General features: G+C 40.5%; 1 protein-coding gene across 1 annotated transcript in view; it reads left to right on the top strand.

The window, feature by feature from the left end:
- Positions 1–13947: 13947 nt before the first annotated feature.
- The window catches only part of LRRN1 (leucine rich repeat neuronal 1), a 44839-nt gene continuing 37398 nt past the window's right edge, over positions 13948–21388 (top strand). Inside the window, exon 1 of the mRNA XM_006157934.3 lies at positions 13948–14304. The gene's annotated coding sequence lies outside the window, so the exon portion shown is untranslated. The remainder of the gene's footprint in view (positions 14305–21388) is intronic.

The raw sequence follows: 21388 nt of genomic DNA, 5'->3' as shown, positions 1-21388 counted from the left end.
AAACCAATCTCGACAATTTTATTCCCAAACTTCGGCCATGCTAAGTTTTAGAAGCTTTTAGAAGATACCAAAGATATAAAAAGAATACACTTGCACTTGGGGGGTTTATAATTTGGTTATTAACTTGGAATGTACATAATAGAAACAGTGACATAGCATTTCCAGGGCAATACATGAGACACAAATGATGCAGAGTTAACACAGATAAGCATATGCATATAAAATTTATTTTTAAACTAGCATAATATGTTTTGCTGTTCAAAATTCAAAAAATAAAAAAAGCAATTGCACTCTTCCTCTCTGTGCCAGGCACTTGTACATATATTATCTGTTTGAATTCCCAGGGGGAGATATTTCTGCTTCTACAGGTGAGGGAAGTAACATTCCAAGAGGTGATCGGTTTCTCAAGAGTATTCACTGTAGCAAGAACTATAGTCAGGGTCTGCACTGGTCTTGCATACCCCATTCTAGACTTCTTTGTGCTATGTCACCACTGGATCCCAGTTCAAACTTTTTCTTTTGAATGTGGGGAATTAAATTCCTCAAAGAGGGTGACAGGTGGCATGGTGGTTGGGGGCACTGGACTCCCACATGACAGACCACTGTTTGAGTCCCAGACCTGGTGGTTTGCTTTCTCTCTTTCTCTCTCTCACTCTGTTCCTCTCTGCTCAAATTAAAATAAATAAAGATAAAAAGTCATTCTAAAAAAAAATAAATTCCTCAAAGATAGAGACATTGTCTAGTGTGAATGTACAACCTGTTAGTATGACCATCTCAACCAGGTTTAGCAAGAACTTTTCTGTTTTGTACACTAAAATACCACATTGTGGAAATTACTAATGTCTCGGTATCAAAAAGAAAAGTTTGGGGCCAGCAGGTGGCATGGAAGTGGCATGGAGGTTAAAGCAGCTGGATCCCACATGGCTGATTCCACAGTTAAGAGTTCCAGACCTGTCAGCTTGAAAACCATGCCAGGCACAAGTGCATATGTGCCCAAAATCCTGAGAGGAGAATGGAGGAGAAGGGTTTGCTATGTGGTCATCCCCTGGGGAGTGATTTACTTTCCCCATCTTTCTATCTGTCTTGTCTCTGTCCAGCAAGCATACGTACCCTCTAGAAAAAAACTAAAAATAAGTAAATAAAAGGAAAAGTTTTATGTCTCAGCCAATTACTCAGTCTCAAGCAAACTGGGGTGGTTGGCCGCCCTATCTATAGTTCCCTATATATATAGAGGGACAGAGTCACTCCTAATATCTGCTTCATTAGCATCATTCCCACATGTCCCCACCACAGCCCACATATAATTCTCCAGAGCCCAGCTAAAGTTCAGAGCCAAAAACAACAGTTCTTAAAACAGAGTAGAAACTTAACAGAGTGTACTTGCTGAATTAGTGTCCATGTTTGTCTAGTCTCCTGGTTCACAGGCCACAGTACTTTTTCTTGTAGTTGATACTTGTCAATGTTTACTGAATCAAATATGGATGAGATAAGTCTATAATAAACACCAAGGATAATCTTAAAGAGTTAAAGAAGGCTCAAAGTGAGAGGGAGGATTCGTCTGTATATCTGAGTGATGGTGGAGAACTTGTCGACTGGTGGCTTAATAATGAGTAGCATATCTCTCTCCTCCAGAAGAGCAGCTGGTGGAGCCACTTGTCCTCTCCTCAGAAGTACCTCCCCAAGTCACTTCTCAGCTGCCAATACCATTTAGGTCCCCAAAGGACCCAAGGATAGAAGGGGTGCCCCAATGACACACACACTATGTCTGGGACAATGAGGGAACATCTTAATATACATTATCCCATTTAATCCTTGCAAGAACATGATGAAGTTACTACTATCATCCTTATCTTTTGGAGAAATTAAGCAAAGCTTAAATTCAGTAAAGTTTCTAAAGGTCAAGGGATGGAAGTCAGAGCCAAGCTGTTACGTACAATGGTATAGTATATCTGAAGTTATACAATTGATGGACATGATAATAAGATGGAAACTCACTGATTTCTTATGTCTTTGGGGTGCGTCAATAATCACTAGAATAGGTATTTTCTGATAATGGTGAGAAATTGGAGAAGAAAAGATTATGTAAAGAGATCTCTGGAGAATTTAAGGTAGCTTAAGTTTGCCAGCTCTTTCTTTTGATATTTGCGGCTTTGTGCTTGGGGCTTATAAATCTGAACCTGTGCCAAACACTGTAAGCAGTTTTCCTATAACTGCATCTGCAGTATTCTCAACTTAAAAATGCTTCCCTTGAAAGGCCTAAAATGTACCCTTCTTAAAAGAAATCTCATACAATATCCTTGTCAATGTTCTCCTTTTCCCCCTCTTACTCTCTTTTCTTTTGTATGAATTGGATTCTCTGGTACTGATATTCCTAATGCACATGTAAACAAAACCATACTCTTTGGGTATAATATTCTTAATTACAGAGACTATATTCTAATTAGCTAAGACCCACTGTAAAATATTCATTTTTATCAGCCCTATTTTTCATTTAACTGTGGAAAGGCATAGAATCGAAGAATTTTAGCCCTAGAGAGAATAAACGGAGAGACAATCTAGTTTGGTGATTTTCTAAATTTGATCTGTAGAGACCTCAGGAGCCATTCAGTAAGGGATCAGTCAACAAGGTGCCACCATCACCAACAGACAGTGAGAAGGCTGGGTAGTTTTGCTTCTTGCAATCGAGAACCTTGGCAAATCTGCTTTTGTCTTGATATGATTTATCTTATGATTTATTTTAACCAAAGAGTTCTGGCAGGAAGAAAGTATGAACACCACAGAGTCGTCAGTTGTCTCTTGCGAATAAAGAAGTTGGGGTGGGGGGCAGGTCAGAGAAACGAAGCTATTGGTGATGAAGTTGATTCTAGAATCCAGTTCTCACTATACCCTTAGCAGGAAGCATCCCAGAAATTTACCTTGGCAAATCTCATCCCACATAACTTCTCAGACCTTAAGACTCAACTAGATGGCCTGGAGGCTGGCCTTTCATGTACAACACTCAACAAACTCCAGTGTTACAAAATGAAATTGTATTGCCTTTTTGCATTTTTAAATCTCCTGAGGTTGACTTTCAAATAGTACTATTTTTGTGAATGTCAATGTTCATTCCAGTAAAATGTGAACAATATTCCTCACATTCCTCCCTTTGAAAAGGAAGTCAGATATCCAGGGACAGTACCTAGGAAACTCCTTCAATCTGTTTTTTTTCTTTTTTTTTTTTTTTTAAAGATTCCACACACACACCCTGCCCCCCCCAAATAGGTAGAATGTCTTTGTCAATATCGTCAAAACAGTACAGGCCTTTTAGACTATAGTATTTTAGTGAAGACAAGATCAGCCACTATAGATCATATCATGGTTAAGAGCATGAGCTCTGGTATCAGACAGGTGATCTAGGACAAATTATCTCACCTCATTAAGGTCTCAATCACCTCATATGAAAAAATGAGAGTGCTAATAATACCAACTATCTCATGGGTTTGTTGTACAAATTACACAGAGGTCGTGCAGAAATTGCACCATGCTTAGCACAGTACATGCTTAATAAAGGCTAGCCATTATTATTGTTATTGTTAATAACTTAACAATAGTAATAATATTATTATTAAAACAAAACAGTATCTTTGAAAAATGCCACGGAAATTTCTTTCCAACCCCAGACTCCTTTCAGACTTCAGAGGAGCTGTCCTAGAGGGTACATAGTCATTTGTACCAAGGACTGCTAGTACTTGGTTTTCTGCCTAGGAACTGAGAAAAAAAAAGGCAGCAGGCACATTAGCTGGTGCACTCTACATTACACATCATCCACATTGTGCAAGCTGCCACCATTTGTGGGAATCTCTTCAGAAGCCTATCTCTCAGTAGCAAGCATTCCACCATCCTGGCATCATGAAAATTTCACCATTTGCAAAGTGCGTCCTTGAAGAGTTTGATTTTATCTGGAAACTACAAGGACATAGGGCAGATAAGTGTCTTTACTTTGACTTTTCAGGGAGCACAGGAAAGCTGAGAGACAATCAATACCACACCTACAAGTACATGACTGGTCCATGGCACACTCATATCTTCTGACTTTGGTCTAAGACTTTTTAGAGATTTTTACATACATAATCCATGACTAATATATTTGGATTGGCAATTCTAAATCAACTCTTAAATCAAAGGTTGTATATTCAAAACCATGTTGTGGGAAATGTAAGTATGGGAATTAAGCCTGGTATAAGGTAATAGGCCAGGTGATGACTGAGGTCATCTAAAAGCTCCTACCGTCCGTTCACCTGCAAGTGCTCTTAAGGTACAAGACAACTGGTACTCTCATACGCTGTTGCTGGAAATGAGAAATGGCACTGCCTCTTTGGAAAACAGATGGACAGTATTGTTCAAAGTAAAAATACATTTTCCATATGACCCAGTCATTCATGCTTAGGTTTTTGCCCAAGAGAAATGAAAGCATAAATACAGACAAAGCCTTGAGCACAAATATTCAAAGAAGCATTATATATAATAGGCAAAAACTGGAAACAATCCAAACGTCACAAGTGAATATATGTTATGGTATAGCCCAGAATGAAGTTCTAATCAGTAATGAAAACGAACCATTTGTACACACAACAAAATGGATGATTCTCAAAATAATTTTACTGAGTGAAAAAAATTCTAGAAAATACTAATTAATCTTTTCCTGCAAATCTGGGGAGTTTACTGAGCCTAGGGAACAGGCAGCAAGTGGGAAAATATGAGGGCTGGGAAGAAATAGATTACAAAAATATACAAAGAAGGTCCAGCAGGTGGCAAGGTGATTAAGACACAGGATTCTCAACATGAACAGCCATGGTTCAAGCCCTGGAACTGTGGCTTGAAAATCACGCTAGGGATGTGTACACGTGTGCCCAAAATCCCAGGAGAAGAATGGAGAAGAGATTGCAGTGTGACCAACCCTACTGGGGAAGGGGGGTGACTTTTCACTTTCCCTCTCTCTGTCTCTCTCTGGAGAGCACATGCACCCGGTTGTATAAACCTAAAAAAAAAAAAAAAGAAAAAAAAAATGAAACCTTTGAAAGCCTTGAAGGTCATCGATACGCTCATTATCTTGATTGTGATTATGGTTTCTGGTGTGTAAATGGGAGTTGAAACTATAGAATTTAAATATATGCAGTTTGCTGTATGGTGATTATAAGTTATAACAACCTCCTAGGGCTGACACAATAAAGTACCATAAACTGAGTAGTTTTAAGTAACAGAAATTTATTTTCTCACTGTTCTGGGGCTAGATGTCCAGGATCAAAGCACTGGCAGGGGTGGTTCCTTCTCAGGCTGTAAGAAAGAACCTGTTCCATCTTCTCCCCTAGCTTCTGGTGCTTTGCTGGCAATCTTTGTTATTTCCGGACCTGCAGAAACCTGATCTTGCCTTCAGTTCACATAACGTCCTTCCTAAGTGTACATCTGTATTCCAATTTCCACTTTACACGAGGACATCAAGCACATCGGATTAGAGGCTCACCCTACTCCAGTGTTCCTTCCTCTTAACACACTGCGAGGTACTGGAGGTTAGCACTTCAACATATGAAATTGTGAGGGATATAATTCAAATCATAACAGCAATTATACTATACAAAGCTGTTTAGGACAAAAACATGAAACTACTAAACTAGTTAAATTCAAATTTAATCATCAATTTTATGTAATAGATGATGTACTTCCCCCCTTCTTTCCTAAAATTAAGTTACTTTTTGAAGCGTGAATATGGTATAATGCCCCATCTGTCTTTCTTTTTCTCTGCTTTTCTGTACACTTAGACCACTCAGTTCTCTCATCCTTTTCCCTTCCATCATGTTTGTTTGTTTTGTTTTGTTTAGTTTTGGAGAGGTTTTTGCTACTGGGAGTGTGCGCTCACCAGAAAGCCAGAGAAAGACAGAGAGACAGAAAGTGAGAAATCACCACCCCCGGGGGGATGGCTTTGTCACAATCCTTTCTCCTCTATTCTCCTCTAGGGATCTTGCGCACACAGGCACATGCGCCTGGCGTGAGTTTAAGCCACCGAGCCCAGGGCTTGACCTGTGGTTGGCTATGTGGGAGTCCAGCAACATAGCCATTATGTCAACTGCTGGTCCCCCTTTCATCATGTTAATTCATGGAATTTCTATGGAATCATTTTTTTCTTAGCATATGCTGAGACATCAGTTGATTTTCACCTGGTAAGAAGTCACATGTACATTAAAATCACTGTGTTCTTCTCTCGTCAGCTCCAAATAATTTGTGTGGTACAGCTTAGCATCAATATCTTCATAAACTCAAAGGTAGACACTGGCACTAGATTATGTCATTTATCTGCATTCAGTTATAAGAAGGTCACTGGGATAATCCAGAATATTCTCCTACTGATTTTTTAGATTATGATTGGGATTAGAACAAATACAAATTTCTCCATATATACCCCAAAATCAAACTGTTGGGTTGTATGGCAGTTATATTTTTAACTTTTTGAGGAACCTCTATCTGTTTTCCATAATGGCTATACTAATTTCCATTCCAACAGTGTGCAAGGATTCCCTTTTCTCCACATCCTTGACAACACTTTTTATCCTTCATCTTTTCTTTTATTTGGAGAGGTTTTTGCTATAGGGTGTGTGTGCTCACCAGAAAGACACAGAGAGACAGAAAGCAAGAAATCACCCCCCAAGGGAGATGGCCACACCGCAATCCCTTCTCCTCCATTTTCCTCTTGGAATCTTGGGCACGCATGCACATGTGCCCGGCGTGAGCTTAAACCACCAGGTCCGGAACTCGAATCGCGGTCGACTACATAGGAGTCCAGTGACATAGCCATTACACTAAATGCTGGTCCCTCTTTCATCTTTTTGATAGCAGCCGTTTTAAGAGGTGGGAGGTGATAACTCACTGAACTTTGAATCTGCGTTTTTTTGACAGTGATTTTGAGCATTTCTTTTTCATGTACTCATTGGCCATTTGTAGTTCTTTTGAGAAATCTCTGTTCAGGTCCTTTATTCTTTAATCAGGTTGTTTCCATTCTTACATTGAGTTGAGTTTCTTATATATTGCATTTTTGGATACTAATGTTTTATTATATGTACAGCACATATCAGATATATATTTTCTCCCATTCTGTAGATTGCCTTTTTCACTCTTTTATTTTATTGTTTTCTTAGCTATGCAGAAATATTTTGGTTTGATACAGTCCCATTTGTCTATTTGTACTTTAGTAGCTTGTGCTTTGGGTTTCATATTTTGCAACATAGCAGACTCTTAAAAATTTATCCACAAACTTTTGAGAAAGCTGCGGATCCCCGTTAGTTACACTAATAAAAGAGATAGACCCTCTAGTCTGAAAATCATGAGAGCCACAGTAAGAGTTTAAATCCACTGACATTCCTCAGATGTTCCAAAGTACATGGCAAGTTTATCCTTCTTGAGATTTCAGTTTGCTCATTCATAAAAGGAAAGGGTTGAGCCAGATTATTCCTAAGGTTCTTCTCAGCTCCAAGTTCCTATGGTACTTGCTGAATTGGATTACAATACGACCTTGGTGATAAGTCACCATTTATATTACATATCTATCTGCAGCTTTCTTTTCCCAAAGTTGTGAAACTCAAAAATTCTCTTTTTCAAAAGATAGATGGAATGTGATGCAAAGGTTGGGCAAAGATAGAGGCTCAATGGCACAATGTGAATTGAATTCAAGAGAATAAGGATTTTAACAGATGATTAGTCTGGCAGGTGAGTACTTAGTTACCCATGAAAATGGAATATGGGCAATGTTTTACGCAGAAGAGACTGTGCATAAGTTCAGAGCTAAAAAGCATCAGAGTCCTTTATTATAAAAATAAAATGAAGCACATGCCAAATGAAGACAAACTTGACAGAGGAAGGTACTAGATGAAATGTAAAGGAAATTCTGTGAGCTGCAGTGTTTCTGCAAAATGCACATAAACCAGTTGTATATAGCCTATCTGCCAATCTTTCTTTTATAACCTCATAGGCCCCTAGGACTAAAAGTAAGTGTGGATATTAAATTTACGATAATAGGGACACTGAATTCCAGTGCAGTAGTCTAAGTATTTCTTATGAGGAATGGTTCTGAACTTCCTTAAAGTTTTATGGTTACTGAAAGAAAAAGGATGTTACCAAGAGAAAAGAGAGTACAAGCTGCTGGGAGGGGCAGCCCATCTTCTCCCAGCTTGAAATCTCTGGGAACTTCAGGAAGGTGTTTTTATTTTAATTAGGTTATCAATCAACGAATAATAGTTTTAAAAGGAATGGAGAGTTGGAAAGCCCTGAAGTAGTAACTATACACATATTGTTTGCTATAATGGTGCCTTCTTTCTATGATTCTGAGCTAATCATTTCCTTTCACCTATCTTACCAGACTTATTTTGAGGTTAAGTAAGATAATAGCCAACAGCAGGCAATGTGGTTCCGTTTCTCATATATGTTGCTGTATTTCCAGTATAGATCATCACATGTTGCAAAATTTCTTCCTCACTTTCTAGACACACACCTAGTCTACACTCCCCAGCTTCCCTAGCTATTTAGGTGTAGTTATGTAATTTACCAATGGGATACAGGTGGAGGTAATGTGAACCATTTCTTGGACTGTTCCATGTGATGATTTTTTTTTTTTTTTTTTTGCTATAAGGTGTGTGCAATCGCCAGAAAGACAGAGAGAGAGAAAGAGAGAGAGAGAGAGAGAGAGAGAGAGAAATCACCCCCCAGGGGGATGGCCATGTCACAATCCCTCCTTTCAGTCTCAGGATCTAGGGCATGCGCGCACATGTGCCTGGTGTGAGTTTAAACCACCGGGTCCAGGACTTGGACTGTGGTTGACTACATGGGAGTTCAGTGAGGTAGGCATTACACCATCTGCTGGTCCCACATGTGAACTTTTATTCCCTCTGTTCCCCTGTCCTCTATGTGAATGAAAAGGGAGTTGGATTAGATGGCTGTCAAGGTCTCTGGAGGAATTAAGTTCTACAAATACAAATAGAGCCTTTGTAACTATCTTGGTAGCACAAGGGTAATACGGTGCTCAAGCAATGCTGGATCCACATGAAAGATTGAGGGTTCAGTTCCCTGGTCAATCTATATGTGCTGGGCAAGGATGTCTATGATCCTGGCTGGCTGGGAGGGCTGGGAAGAGGCTGGGCATGAGATTATGTTGAGGGTGCTTGTCCTTATTTTTTTGTCTCTCTCTCTCTTGACTTCCGCTCTCCCCTGAAATAAATAAACTTTAAAAAATAGAATTCTCTAATCAAGCATAAAACATTATTTGATGGGGAACCAGCAGTTAGCGTAATGGCTATGTCGCTGGACTCCCACATAGTCTACTGCAGTTCACATCCCGGACCTGGTGGCTTAAAACTCACGCTGGGCATGTGTGCGTGTGTGCCTAAAATCACGAGAGGAGAATGGAGGAGAAGGGATTGCAGCGTGACTATCCCCCCTGGGGGGGGTGATTTCCTGCTTTCTGTCTCTATGTCTCTCTCTGTCTGGCTGGCGAGCGCATGCGCCCTATAGCAAAAATCTCTCCAAAAAAAAAAAAAAAAAGAAAAGAAAAAACATTATTTGGTGTATCTGCAATTTTAGTTGCAACTCAACTAAAATTGTAACAGTACTATAATCTATTAATGTTAATTCTATTAAAGGAAACAAACCATCCTAGTTTATTCAAGACTGGGGGACTTCATGAGATGTGAAACTTTTAGGCCTAAAACCTGGAGAGTTCCAGGCGAACCGAGATGGGTGATCATCTTTGTTCCATGTCAAGTTATTAGATGTAAATGCTAAAACTATTTTAATTACCGAAACTCCAATCAATCCCTTTTTATGTTGGAATGATTTTATATGCAGTACAAAACTAGAACACCAGAACTACGTATTTAGTAAAGCCATTCAATTGTCAAAAAATTTTGGAAAAATACATTCCATATGAAAGTTACCAGTGATCACAATAATCACATAATTATAATTGATGTGATTTGTATAGCCATCAACCTCTATGAGCTTGTTAGCAATTGTGTTAAAACTATAATATTAGTACAGAGTTTGGTTAGAAATGAACAAACAAACAAAACCAAAGAAATGCTAACAACAGGCACTCTATTAATACTTCAACTAGTGAGAGACATATTTCAGCTTTTAAAACTGTGGCTTTAAATGTCATATTATAATTTTTTCTTAAAATACAGTGTTCTTTTAAAGATTATTCAAATGTGATCCTCTAAAATTTCATCTTTCTTCTTTTCTCCCCTCATTTATCACATAGATCAGTATAATTAGGCTAATACCAATTATCATGTTTCTTCAAACCAATGCTAAAAACCTCAGTGGAATTATGGGAGAATCCAGAGGGGTTTGTAGCGTCTCAACATAGTCAACCCTTGGGACAAGAACTCCTCCTTACATCAAGCCTAAGACCTGGTTCTCTTAAGAACTCTCAGATCCTTCTATTCAATTCCATCATCCTTCAAAGACTCCCAGGTTTTATGTAATACCCAAAATAAGTAACTATAAAGATAAAGGTCTTTTGTCTTTCTTTCTTTCCTTTTTGTCTTTCCTCTTTCCTTTCTTCCTTTCCTTCCTTTTCTTTTCCTTTTTTTTTACTAGGAGTAATTCAACTGGATTTGGGAATCTTAAGCAAGAAACAAGTGAATTTGGCTTAGTTATGCTAGTTCATTGAATGAGTGTTTCTTATTCATTCATCCCAATGTCAAGGGACTTTATTTAAAGTGTCAGTTCATTAAACATTTCTGAAACTCTTTTTCAGTACAAAATGGCAGTATCTAAAATTTGTATCAATTAACCATTCACAATTTTGCACCATCAAATTCCTAATAACTGGACCAACTTTCAGACTCTTTTATAACTTTTAAGCCTCTTTTATTCTCTCTCTCTCTCCTTTTTTTTTTTTCTCACAGCAATCTTTCCAACACATGGCAACTCTTGTCCTCCCACCCAAGTTCTTTCCTGCACCTCTGAAACACATACTTCTTCCTAGTGATAATGCTCCTTCTGTCTGGAGCTAAATAAATGCAGTGGTCAAGTAGAAATAGGCAGAGTTTCCTCTCTCACTCTTGCTCTGGGGAAAAGGGAAATTAGTTTAAATAAAGGATACGCTGATTTAACCAGAAATGAACTGAACAGCAGGGAGACAGAGTCTATTTCTTTCACTGGAGCTGCTAGTGCCTTTAAGATATTTCATAACATGTGTCAGTTCAGACAAGTAGGATGATGATTTCTTTAGGTTTTCTAGCATGTCTTCCTAGGAGTAGAAGGGAGATGATGCTGTCTATATGAGGTGGACTTAATGGGGTTAAGACTACTACAGATGTCGGTCTAAGCAGGGCTGTTGAAGCTATCAATGATGGTGAAGAGTTACTCTAGGAGGCAAGATCTATAACAGTCTCCCTGATTTGGAGGAGACTGGAATCATTGGTCCACCTATCTGACCTAATATCTTGTTTTAGTCTTCAATACCTGGCTAAAAATGCCCAGTGTTCACATTTTTCAGACACTTCTGCACACCAAGCACTGCCCATAGCATTTTACAGGTTTAGTCTCCCTTCACCAACATAGTCCTTTGGGATAGAAACTGTTATTAACCCCACTTTACAGCCAAAAAATCTAAGGTTTAAAGAGGTAGTGATTTGCCCACAGGGACACAGTTCATAAATAGCAGTGCTGGGATTTAAAACGCCGGTGTGCCTGATTTCCAAGCTCATTCATTGGTGCCTCACTCATACCATTCCCATAAAATCTCTTCCAAATAGGGGAGTCTATTATAGATCTTGGGTCCTAAGAGTAATTCCTCATCATCATTGATTGCTTCAACAGCCCCACGAAGACCTACCTGTGAAAAATTCCACCTCATAGAGACACAATCATCTCCCTTCTACTTCCAGGGAAACTTAAAGGACAAGCTCTAAGAAATGTGCATTCTTTTCCTGATCATTCAAGTTCTGTTTTTTCACCAAATTCCATGCCACATACAGTCTGCATGGAAAAAGGAGGAAGACAAATGCATGTTAAAAACTTGAGTTGAGTTTTAGACTCAACTAGCTTCGAAAGTTTTTAAATAGGCAGCAATGGGCATTTTTTTTTTCCCCTAGCAGGCCCTCTGCTCTTCACCTACCTTTAACCTGAATCCTAATATCTTTCCCTAATAGCAGTGCTGGGATTTAAAACGCCGGTGTGCCTGATTTCCAAGCTCATTCATTGGTGCCTCACTCATACCATTCCCATAAAATCTCTTCCAAATAGGGGAGTCTATTATAGATCTTGGGTCCTAAGAGTAATTCCTCATCATCATTGATTGCTTCAACAGCCCCACGAAGACCTACCTGTGAAAAATTCCACCTCATAGAGACACAATCATCTCCCTTCTACTTCCAGGGAAACTTAAAGGACAAGCTCTAAGAAATGTGCATTCTTTTCCTGATCATTCAAGTTCTGTTTTTTCACCAAATTCCATGCCACATACAGTCTGCATGGAAAAAGGAGGAAGACAAATGCATGTTAAAAACTTGAGTTGAGTTTTAGACTCAACTAGCTTCGAAAGTTTTTAAATAGGCAGCAATGGGCATTTTTTTTTTCCCCTAGCAGGCCCTCTGCTCTTCACCTACCTTTAACCTGAATCCTAATATCTTCCCCTAGAGTTTTCTAAGGAACACGGGGATCTACATGACAGTTTCAGGGTAACACAAAGTAGATGGATATTCAGGGGCATCAAATATTTATCAGACTTCTATGCAAGACAGCAACAAATGCTATAGGGATCAAGACTTTGACTTCAAAGAATGGTTCAAAAATAATTGTATAATAATGTATCCTTCCAAATTCCACAGAAGTTTTAAGCTTGGACCTCATGAAGAAACGTTACCTCATTCTCTTGCCTGATGGTGTTCAGGACTGAGGAGCTAATAATACCCTAGCTTAAAGTATCGCCAACAACGAAAACTAGCTACCCTCAAGTTGAAATTCAAGTTCAAAAGCAGCTTCCAAAGATCAATTCTACACCTTCTTTCCATCTTTGTTCTCAGACACCTTCTACTTCTAACAGACTGCAATCTCAAACCCCTGCATGTTAGAACACAACGTTCATGCCCAACAAATCAGGAAACTTAACTGCGAAGTTTCAGAACCGTTTTCTGAAAGCCTCCCTAAATCGTATGTGGCTTCTCCATTCTGTTAAATGTCCAAATACTACTTCCCACGGCCTGGGAACCGACCAATTCCACAGTCACGCATGTATGCCCACCCCGGCATGTACGCACAGACTAAGGAATCACCATGTATTTTACGACAAGGATCAGATTTCAGATTGGAACTTGGCTTTCTCAGGGCTCCAATTTTATCGGCTTCTCTGCCCCTGAACTCGAGTCCTACATAGTTGCGTAGAGATGTAACCCCATTGTGCCTAGCTGGCCTCCTAGCAGGTTTTTGTTTTTATTTTTTGGTTTGTCTTTTGCTAAGAAACGGCAATAAGCCTTGCCTCCCTAACCCAGCCTCTGATTGTAGTCCCCCAGACAAAAAGCTGCAGCCCCGCTGCTCCCTGCAGAGGCGCCGGCGCAACGCTACCCCGCCACCCCAGGCCCGCCGCGCTGCGCCTTTGTTGGGTTGGCTACAGATGGTGCCCCAGCACCGGGCTGAACGCAGGGCGGGAGTTGGGGGCGGGAGGCCGGGAGGGGAAGGCTGGGAAGGGGGTGGGACAGGAGGGGAGGAGACGGCAGAGCAGCCAATCAGCGCGCAGCCCATCAGCTGACCGCTTTTGCTTACACCAGGTGCACGCCGGCTGCGGGGAGCACAAAGCGGGGCGCACCGAGGGCGCCGGCAGCTAGCCGGGGACCAAGGCGAGGCCCGTGCGCCCGCGGCTGCAGCGCCCGGGGGGCAGGGAGAAGGGCCGGGGGCGGCAGGCCCCGGGGGCGGGACCGACATCCCTAGGCGTCTGGGGAGCTTTCCTCCCGACCTGGCCGCTCGCTGCCCAGCCCTCTGCACCCCACTTCTCTTACCCTTCTCCTTTCTAATCCTGCCTGCCTCTACTCTGGCCCCCAAGAGCAGGATTGAGCTCAGCCCCGCTAAGCAGCTGTTGCTAGTGTCTCAGCCTCGCCTCGGGTCTTGGTGCTCTGCCGGGGGTCCCCCAAGGATCCTGTGCGCGCTGCGGACCCGGAGGGAGGCGCCGCTCAGTCGGTCCTCCTCCTCCTCTTTTTCCTCCTCCTCCTGCTTCGGCCGCTGCTGCCGCTGATGGTGCCTGGTCCGTGCGCACCTCAACATCCCAACTAGCCCGGCCTCGGGGTAAGTGTTCTGGCCAACAGGGCCGCGGCAGGAAGTATGGGAGGCTGCAAGGGCAAGTCGAGGCAAACTTGGTAGCGTGACGGACCCTACAGGGTTTGGGGAGCCGCGGATAAAATAGCGGGCGGGCCTAAGGGGACAGGGGGCGCGGTTCATGTACCTGGGGAATATGACGAAGTATGGAAACGGGAGTCTAGTTACTAACACCACCCCTCCCCTAAAAAAAAAAAAAAAGAAAAAAAAGAAAAAACCCAAAAAACAAAAACCAAAAAACCCAGATTGGTTGGAAAGGCCAGACAGAAATGGGCAAAAGGTATTGAGTGGAGCCAAGCCCGCTTGATTCTAGGGATTGACCAGAGGGAGGGTGGTGCCCGAGAATTGGAAGAACAGCTGGGTTATGAACTGGGGAAGGCAGCCAGGGCCATAGAAGACCGTGGAAAGAGGGTCAGGGAGTTGGAAAGAGGTCCAAGATAAGGGTAAGGAAGGTGAATGGTTGTGGGGAGAGGAAACGGGGAAGAATGTCCTGGCGATGGCCTTGTCGATAAGAGAAAGGGGCAAGGAGCATGATTCACAAAGCACTGACTATACTGAAGTCAGAGCATTGGGGAAAATCGACTCAACTATAGGGCAATCTACGTGGGGAACAAATCTTACTCTATTAATTTTGAACCCAGAAGGGGTAGCAGCGCTCAGCACCAGGAATACCCAAATGTCCTGGGAGCCTCCGTCTCCTCTAGGAACGGAGCCCACGTTGGGTTCTCGGCTTGGCCGAGGTCAGCCGCGAGGAAAGTTTGTTAGCAAGTGGCCTTTGTGCTGCGTGTTGCGGGGTGTAGGCTGCCGCTGAATCGGCACTTTCAGGTTCCCGCAGAGGTATTCCCTGCCCAGCCCGCTGGGGTGCGGTGGGAAAGTCCGACCGCAGAACATTGGAAAGCCCGTCCCGGGACGGCTGAGAGGGAACCGACAGGGAGAGATTTGGCAGTGGCACCTGCCTGCACCACCTAAGTCCCCTCCCCAAGAACATGCCTGGCCGTGAATGAATGAAAAATAACTACAGTGCAAATGGTTTTGAGACATTTTTACCACGCGCAAAGGTCAGAGTCCAGAATATGGACTGTTCTCTAAATCCCATTCCACCATTAGTATTTTCATACTAAGACTAGATAATAAAAGAAAAACATAATTCAAATTCGGCGAGAGAACAGGTACTGATGACTTGGGGTTTTTGCTTGGAGGATTTTATGAAAGACAGTATTTTAATGTTTTGTTTTGAAATTTGCATTTCCATGACAGTGTAAATTATTAATATTAGCCAAATATGCTTACTATTTCATTTTTAAAAGCTAGGACTAGAGGAGTGGAAAGTTCAGGAAGGCACTTTGATCAGTATAAATCTAGAGTAAAAGTGGTGCTGTTGGCTCCAGGGCCATGTGTGCCCCGAAGTTTCTGATTTGCATGCAAATGTGAGCGGATCCTGGCAGATGTCTGGCCTCATCCATTCACATGAAGGAATTTGAAAAGACAAGGAGTCTTCAGTTAACAATAGACCTTAAGAAAATGAAATAAAGGCGCAGTGTGAGTTTTTCTGTTTGGGAATTTCATGGCTTGCTGACACCTTAATTCAAGAGCCAAATTCTTTGAGTGCGGTTGTATTCAAAGCTCAAAGTACTGCTTGCTCTTTACCTGGCTGTACGCAAATGCAAGGTTCAAGCCAGAGACCCTGCGCTAGTTAGGAAAATGTTTATATGAAGCAGATAGTAACTTTAAGTCACTTTGGCTCACTTGAGGTAGTTTCTGAATCAACCCCTCAAACTTTTAGAGTTTCTTTTCTTTTATATTGAATAATTTTACTTCTGGCCCATATTTGCTCCCTAGATCAGAGATATTATGTATAAGAGAATATAGTTAGCCTTGACTGACATGAAGATCTCACTGGAATGTTCACTGTCCAGGAAAAATCATTTTGGTTCTTAAGGCACCAAACTTGGAGAACTGCAGGGGGGTGAATGTGCCTAGTTACTAGAGTAGTTCTGGAGTGGCAGAACAATGAGGGGAGACAGTCATGCAATGGATCCCCAGGCAAGGACCTTTCTGCCTTGTCTAACTTTAGGTGATTGACCATGCTGCATTGTTCACCTTCTGGCATTGTGTGACCACTGAACAAAAGGCCGTGTGGGCTGCACGTGAGGCCAGAGATTCTATCTACTGACAAACTAGCTCCCAGCACTATGGCCTCCCTTTGTCAGTCTCAAACACTGTGGAAGGGAAATAAGAACCCCCTCCCTGCACAGCGTTTGCCCCTGTATTCTATATATTCACTGAAAGGGACATTAAAATACAACCAAAACAAACAAACATTGTTTTGGAGGGCTCAGTGTTTAAAGGGAAGGATAGGCAACAGATGTTAGTCTGCTGTTTTACATCTTTCCTTAAGTTATTTTTACTGTTTCAGTGCCTTTTATACATAATACAGTATTTTCCCAGGAGGGAAAAAATGAATTGAGTCAAATTTAAGTAAGAACATGTTATAGCCAAGTTTGCATTTTCTGTCTAAGAACAATATAGAAGTCAGAAAGTAACATATCATTGTAATAAACTTACGTGACTCTTAAGCCTGGTAGTCTGTCTTCCTGATGGAGTCAAGGGACAGCTATAAAAAATATTTAACATGTCTAAACTAAACTATAAGTCATGTTGTTGTAAAATTATTTATGGTTTTTCCTAAATAAACTGGTGACTTAAGATGTCCAAAACCTCACATGGGTGAAAACATTGCCTTTCCTGTCTGTGAAATCTTTATTCTACAAGTCTAATAAAAGGAAAGATTAGAGCTCATTATTTAGTAACTAAAAGTAATAAAGTACCTGATCATTAGAAACAATCATTCTGTTAAATAAAAGAATCTCACCAAATCCAACTGCAGACTATGGCTCTGATAAATAACCAGTTACCTCTGTTTAGTGTGTGAACTTCTGAAAAAGAATGGAAAATGTAGCCATTGATCGTTTTCTAGTTAGCACCTGCGAAGGCTACTTTCCTGACATGAAAGCTAGAGCCCTGAGCACATATTCCAAAGTGACACTCGTGGTAGTATACCAAGTGCCAAAGAAAACCTGCCTCTACAGTGTTACAGTGCTACCCTCATGCCAATTAGCTATAAATAATGATTATAAATAAACACAATGGTGGACTTTTTATTATGCCCCAAATAGGCATAAACCTCAGATTCAATATGGCTAATTACAGGACATGGAGGTCATTTTACTAGACTTTCACAATGCCTTCTTGAGATTTATTTTTAAGCTATAAGATGATAGTTCTCTGAATGGTTTATTCGTGCCCTAATGTAAGGTTGCTCAAGTATTATACTTAATTTTTTTGAAATTACTGTGCTGAACTTCTATTTTTGGGTAAACCAATGTGGAGTTAAAGCAGTCTTCTTTTTAGAGTCATATTTTGGTTTCTGGGAACAACAGAAGTATCTTTAACTCATGAATAGTACTTAGATTAAATTTTATTCAAGATGAAGTTGTAATTATATAGATGAGGTCAGAATGTATTCCCTCTTGTTTTGGTTCAAAGTACAAAATAAACACAGAAGTTAAACCTTATCTGTAAAATTCTATACTTTGGTGACCAAGAGAACCATTTGTTCTAAAAGTCTTAAATGAAGTTTGCTTTCTGAATTTTATCTTAGCATATTACCGTTCACCTACTTTATGATATATTTGTTACAAGGTATAGGTACCAAATCTTGAAAAATAGACAAGTATATAATGAATGGTTTATTGCTATTACTCTGCAATTCATGATAAAATTATATATATGTGTGTGTGTGTGTGTGTGTGTGTGTAGTTCCAGACTTTATGACCACCCTGTAGAACAATTAAGCATATTATTTAATAATTAAAATATATTCCACTTCATGTTATAGTATGGTTTTTAAAGAAATAATATGCAATCTTACATACTATTATATTTTTCATGTTTCTAATGTTTTCAAAAGCTCCAGCAAAGGTAAGATATTATTAGCAATTCTGTCAGTTCTTTGGTAAGCAAGCTATCCAGTCCTAGTTAGGTGATCTTAGATCAGTTTATTAACCCCAGCCATCCTCAATTTCCTCATTTCTAATATGGCAGGGCCAGAAGGGTTAACTGCCAAAATGAGTGAATTTGCTAAAAGGTTTATAGAAGCCATGCTTTAGTACCACAACTAATATAAGTATTTAACTTAGATGGAACCATTGCCCCTACTTCACTGAAATCATCTCTGAGAGGCAGAGAAGCTAGGCTTAACCTTGGAATGATACACACCGAATGTCCTGTGCACGCTGACTTCTCGCATGCCTGCTGAAGATGCTGCTACATCACCTTAAGACACTTAGTTCTGAAAGCCGTGGAGTGAAAACTGCTTTTATAGTGGCTTATTGCCTTCCATTTATGTTCTTTATAGCTCTGAGGTTGGAATGTTATTTGAAAGCTCTGATTAATAGAAATGAGTTGTAATTTTCTGACCCAGGCTGTCCTTACCCACATCTATTATACCACTGGCAGACATGTGGACTCCACAGCTGTCCCCTCATTTGTGTATGAAACAGACACACTGGTGGCATTTTTTGTTACCATAGTTACGTTAACAGTATACATAAGACATGACATCCTTCTATAGGAAGGGTTTTTTGTGGCACATAGTTTGTAGACCTGGGAGTAAGGGACAACTATTTAAAGTTTGGGGGACACATAAATTAGTTTGACATTGTTTTCTGGAGCCACCATTTCAATCACATGAGAGCCTCCTACAGTGGTGTCCTTTAAAGGCAATCACAAGGCTTTTGTTAACAGAGATTTCCAAGGAAAGCATTTCCAACAATGCGTAACCTCTACAGGAGAATGCCCATTAAGTATTCATTTCAAAATATTTGTCTTCCTATTTATCACTGCCCTTTGTGAGATAGTGTATCAGCATAGTCATTTTCAATTCATATGGGGAAAATGGACCGCACAAAAATTATCATTTATCTCAATAAGACCTAGAAGACCAAAAAAAAAAAAAAAAAATCAGTTTGCACTATTAAGCAGTGAGCACCAAGAAAGAATCGCCATTTAAAGGTTTACAAAGAGAGAAAGGTAGCTTAATTGGTTTCTTGCCTATAATTTTCCCCTCTAGAAAAAAAAAGTGTTAGCATGGTAATAAAGAATATCATTAACCTGCATTGTTATTTCACAATAGTAATAAGTCTTAATTTACATCCACAATAATCAGTGTAATCAGGTGTATAGATAGTCAGGAAGGCACAAGTACATTTCCAGCTATGACACGAATGACTTAAATGTATGACCTTCTGGATGTCCTGTAACCCTCCTGGCAATTCACATCCCAACAGAGTTGTGTTTTAAAGAGTCCAGGGATGCCGGTAGCTGTTTCTAGTATTACCCCTACAAAGAATATAGTTTTTGCCTCAAATACTATGATTCTATTTACAACTAAAGGCCTGTAGGATAGCTTCCACCTTTCCTGCAAGGTCCCTAATCTTACTGCTAAGAGATTTATTTGCTTTTATTTTTAAAAATGTCTCCCCCTACTATTGAGTTTCCACCAGCTCACCTGGGCCTTTTTGAGCAAAAGAATTTTACCACGGATATAGAAGTTGTTCATGGTCGTTGAACAATTGTTCATCTAATAAATATTTATTGAGCACTAGCTATATGTCAGGTATTAGAGGAAGCACTTTAACTAAGAAAGTTACCTTTAGGGTTGGCAAGTAGTGTGGTGGTCAAGGTGCTGGACTACCGCATGGGTGACTATGGTTCAAGTCCTGGACTTGGAAGCTTCCTTTCTCACTTTCCCTCTCTCTCTCTCTCTCTGCCTCTCTCTGATCAAATTTAAAAAACAATAATAATAATAAATAAAATTAAATAAATAATTCAAAAGAACAAAAGAAAAGTTAGCTTGATTATTCTGCAGACTGTATATTAAATTTATTGTAAGCATTTTTGTTTCCAATCCATGTCATCTACTGAGTTGTTGGAAAAGTCATGATGTATTTGTTTCTATGCTTTTCCATGCAAAAATGTGTCATTATTTTTCTTTTTTTTTTTTTTTTTTGAGAGGTTTTTGCTATAGGGCGCGTGTGCTCGCCAGACAGACAGAGAGAGACAGAGACAAAAAGTGAGAAAGCGAGAAATCACCCCCCCCAAGGGGGGATGGCCAAACCGCAGTCCCTTCTCCTCCATTCTCCTCTCAGGATCTTGGGCACACACGCACACACACCCAGTGTGAGTTTTAAGCCACCAGGTCCAGGACTCGAATCGCGATCGACTACATGGGGAGTCTAGCGACATAGCCATTATGCTAACTGCTGGTCCCGTGTCATGACTTTTCTGACAACCCAATACAAATACTTACTGAGTGTCCAGTATGAAAAAAGCATTTTACATAGAAGATTTCTTTATTTTTAATTTAAAGAATTATTTTATTTAACTTTATTTATTTATTTTAATTTGACCAGAGAAGGCACAGAGAGAGAGAGAGAGAGGGAAAGTGAGAAAGCAAGCCACCAGATCTGGGACTTCAACCATGGTCAGCCGTGTGGGAGTCCAGCACCTTGCCACCTGCTGGCCCTTACACAGAGGATTTCAACCAGGAGTGAATTTGCCCCCGTGGGTGGACATTTAGCAGTATTTGGAGACATTTTTTGTTCGTTGTCACAAATGACGATATGAGGGTTGGGGAGCGTCCAACTGGGATTTAGTGGGTAACAGTCAGGGATGATGATAAGCATCCTAAAAATGCAGAGGGCGTACCCCACAACAATCTCCAAGTCCAAGTGTCAGTAGTGCTAAAGACGAGCAAGCCTGCTCTCTCAGACGGTGCCTATGCCCTTACTGAGCTTACGCCTGGAGGGGTGACAGAAAGGAGACTGACAAGAGCAATACAATGTGCTGTGATAATAATGAAAGTGCAGATGACTGAAGTACAGAAGTAGGAGCCTTCATTCAGGTATTAGCTCTCAGTGAAGGCTTCAAGAAACATACTGCTTCATTTGTAGAAATTTACTGTTCTATTCACCTGGAATAAAAATGTTCAGCA

Source organism: Tupaia chinensis, unplaced genomic scaffold (genome assembly GCF_000334495.1).
Source record: "Tupaia chinensis unplaced genomic scaffold, TupChi_1.0 Scaffold000565_1, whole genome shotgun sequence".
NCBI lineage: Eukaryota > Metazoa > Chordata > Mammalia > Scandentia > Tupaiidae > Tupaia > Tupaia belangeri.
This window is presented reverse-complemented; position numbering and strand designations above follow the sequence as displayed.